The sequence below is a fragment of the Octodon degus genome, unplaced genomic scaffold (assembly GCF_000260255.1).
Source record: "Octodon degus isolate 3935 unplaced genomic scaffold, OctDeg1.0 scaffold00038, whole genome shotgun sequence".
NCBI classification, from domain to species: Eukaryota; Metazoa; Chordata; class Mammalia; order Rodentia; family Octodontidae; genus Octodon; species Octodon degus.
Genome location: NW_004524614.1, coordinates 5,121,777 through 5,125,161, shown reverse-complemented (window position 1 = coordinate 5,125,161; position 3,385 = coordinate 5,121,777). Strand labels below are relative to the sequence as shown.

The 3,385-nt window shown below is 45.3% G+C and overlaps 1 protein-coding gene and 1 pseudogene across 1 annotated transcript in view; both read left to right on the top strand.

The window, feature by feature from the left end:
* Positions 1-3,385, top strand: part of Flt3 (fms related tyrosine kinase 3) — a 51,075-nt gene that overhangs the window by 45,079 nt on the left and 2,611 nt on the right. The gene's annotated exons all lie outside the window — the stretch shown is intronic.
* The window catches only part of LOC101572786, a 1,935-nt pseudogene continuing 1,272 nt past the window's right edge, over positions 2,723-3,385 (top strand).

Here is a 3,385-nt window from a genome sequence, read left to right as displayed (position 1 = left end):
AGCCCCGCCCCCTGGTGGGCTGAGCTGGCCACACACACATACAATAAATAAATGTAATAAATAAAAATAAATAAATAATTAGAAAAAAAAAAAAAGAAAGTTTCCATGGTACTTGTAGCCTGTTGGTAAGATGACCTGAAAGCAATTAATGGCAGTAGAGGGTAACCTAAAAGGTGAATTATAGAGGGAAATGAGAAGTGAGCTAATGGAATAGAGAAAAAGGATTGGCTAACATTTGCCTAGATCTCGGCTAGGCTGAAGAATGGGGAGCAGTTGGCTCTCTGAGAATGGAGAATGAGCGTGACACTGCAGGTTGAAAGGATACTGCGGTATCATGATGTTCAAAGCAGAAGTGAGTGGAAAATTATGGCTGTGGCTAACAGACCAGCAACTGGAGAATATGGAAGAAAGCACAAGTGCACAGGTGGCCAAGTCTGGACGCGTCCCCACCCCCACCCCACCCCGTGAACAGCCACCTGGCTCTGTTCAGGACCGCAGTGAGCTGAGAGTCTCTTCTCATATCATCAAACCCATAAGATGTCCTCCTCCCCTTTCCTCTATTCAGGAGTCCGGGAGGTCTCAGGAACTCTTGGATGGCAACCTCTCCAGGTGCTGCATCTCTGCGGGAATCTGTGCTCAGATTTACCAACTCCTCCTTCTCACCTTGACCACGAGGCAAAGCTTTTCTCCCTTCTTCCTTTGCGTCATTCTAGCCAGGGGTTACACGCACACCCCCACCCCCATCCCTAACCCAGCAGCTTCCTTAAGCAACTGGGAAAATGGCGCCCTCTGTGGGTGAGAGGAATCCAAAGACAATCACTTCCTTGGGGCAGGCCCTGCCCATGCCAAGCAAATGCCCTAACTGAGCTATAGTCCCGGCTCTTGCTGGACACTTTGTTTAGAGCGTAGTGTGCAGGTTGTGCACAACCTGTAGCCCTATTCATAATCAGCTGAGATTTTCTTCTCCCATTGATGTTGCCTTTTCCATCTCATAGGCACAACCCTTGGATAAGAAAACTGGCCTCTCCCCTATGCCCAGGATGATCCTGCTGGGACACAGATGGGTGCTCATGTGGCATCTATTCCTGCCTCACTGAGGACTAGGCATGGGCAAGGACTTTCAGGCAGGCACATGGGGGTAGAAATAATGAAATGTAGGTCAGGACTGTTAGATCTAACCTCAGCACCAACAGGCTCAGAATAAGCAATCACTGAATAGCAAGCTCAAATGTTACTTAACAAATGGTGACTCAAGGATGGCTTTAGGATTTGGCTGGGGCTGGTGCTCAGGGGTGGAGGCGTTGCTTAGTGTAGACGATGACTTCTAGGCGGACAATCACTCCTCAGCCTTCAGACCCAGGTCACTTTTTCTGTCCTCTGCAAAGCTTTGCAACTTCCCTTGTCAGATTCCAATCACCTTCTGAAGTCTCAGCACTTTATAGGTAACCTTATCCAGGCCTTGCCTCATGTTAGGTGCTGCTTTTGCCTTATGGATCTGTCTTTGCCGTCACCATTTGAGTCATGAAGCATGTGTACAGTCATCTTTATGTCACATGAGGTAGTGCTTGCCCCACATTTATTAAATAAATAGGTGGCGGTCACTGTGAAAATAGTTTAGAAACCACATCTGTTTGATACTGTCCCCAGCTGCTAGCTGCATGGTTAGTAGAGAGGGGCTAAGCCAACACTTCTATAAAGAAGAAAGAAAAGAATGGAGGGAGAGGAGTGTGAAACACATTAGGAAAAGCAAGGCTAAACAGCCAGCCCCGCCCCTAAGTGGGCTGAGCTGGCCACACACACACACACACACACACACTAAATAAATAAATAAACTTTTAAAAAAATGATTAAAAAAAAAAGCAAGGCTAAAGATTGAACATCAAGACAGCAGTTAAGAGGTAGCGATGACCTCAGGCATGGGCAGTAATAGAGGCAGTGGCAGCAGAGGTAATGGGAAGAGGTGACAAAGAATCATTATCAATCCAACAAAATGAAGGAGAAAAGAACAAAAGAAAAATTCGTGGAGATGGAAAACACAAGAGCCAGGTGTGGTGGTGTGTGTCTGTAATCTTAGCACTCAGGAGGCTGAGGCAGGAGAATCACGTGTTCAAAGTCAGCCTAGGGTATATAATGAGACCCCTATCTCATTGTATAAGAAAACAAAAGCAAATAAGAAAAGAAAATGACAAAAACTGGGCAAACCCACTGAAGACAGAGAATTTCAGCATAAATAGAATTAATAGAATTGTTAGCCAGGTGTGGTGGTGGTGCCTGTAATCTGAGCACACAGGAGGCTGAGGCAGGAAGATTGTTGCAAGTTCGAGGCCAGCCTGGGCTACAGAGTGAGTTCAGGGCCAGCCTGTGCTAGTGAAACCTAGTCTCAAAAACAAAACAAACAAACACAACCATTGTTATCATATAGGGTGCATTCACTAACCTCAAAGCAGTGAATTGACAGTTCACTAGCAGTAACCCAAAACAGCACCTAGATTCATAGACCACAAACTTCAAAGCGTACTTCTTACAGAGGTGTTTGGTTAAGATGCAGGAGGAGAGCAAATAAATACAAATGGACATGGCCTATTAGAAATTGTGGAAGTTAATCAGAAAAGAAAAAGTGATCCAGTGCGAGCAGACATGGAGGGAATGCAGCGGGGTACTGAGTGCTGCAGACAATGGGGTGCCAGCCCTCACAGGCTGCCTGCCACCTCCTCTGTGCCTGATGAGTTGTACCGGAATGATCCAGGCTTTGGACCCACGCCCCTGGATGTGGCTGGGTTCAGTTATGCCTGTGGATGTGGTCATAAGGCTATTCACTGGCTCTGAAGAATTTCCTGGGTCCTTACAATGACTTTCAAGGAAGAAATTTTGTGAATGAATTAAAACCCCTGATATCGCGACTCATCTTCAAATAGGAAGCCAAATCACAGAATGAATGGAAGTGCTCACACACCCAAGCCAAGACGCGGGTGGTATTTGCTGACTCCAAGGGCCTCTCTGGGCCTGCTGTCTGTGTCTTTTCTGACCTCCCTGATGAACCTGCGTGGAATCTCCGGTTTGATCTCTTGGATCTTTTTTTTTTTTGGGAGGGGGGTATGACCTTTATTGAACTTATCCACCAGAGTGGAAATAATATCTGTACAAAACCAAATGTTTGTTACTATAACTTCTGCATCGCAATTAAAATCCAAACAGTTTTAAAAACAGTCAACTCAATCAAAACCCACTACTTCAGATTCAATAGCTTCTTTGAAGCCACAGTAATGCTTAAATATGGTTAAGACTCAAATGCAGAAATTTGGTTGGTTGGAAAGGTAATTAAACTTCCACCTTGCTCAAATAGAATTACAAAAAGGCAAAATTGTGTTTTTCACAGAGATACAGT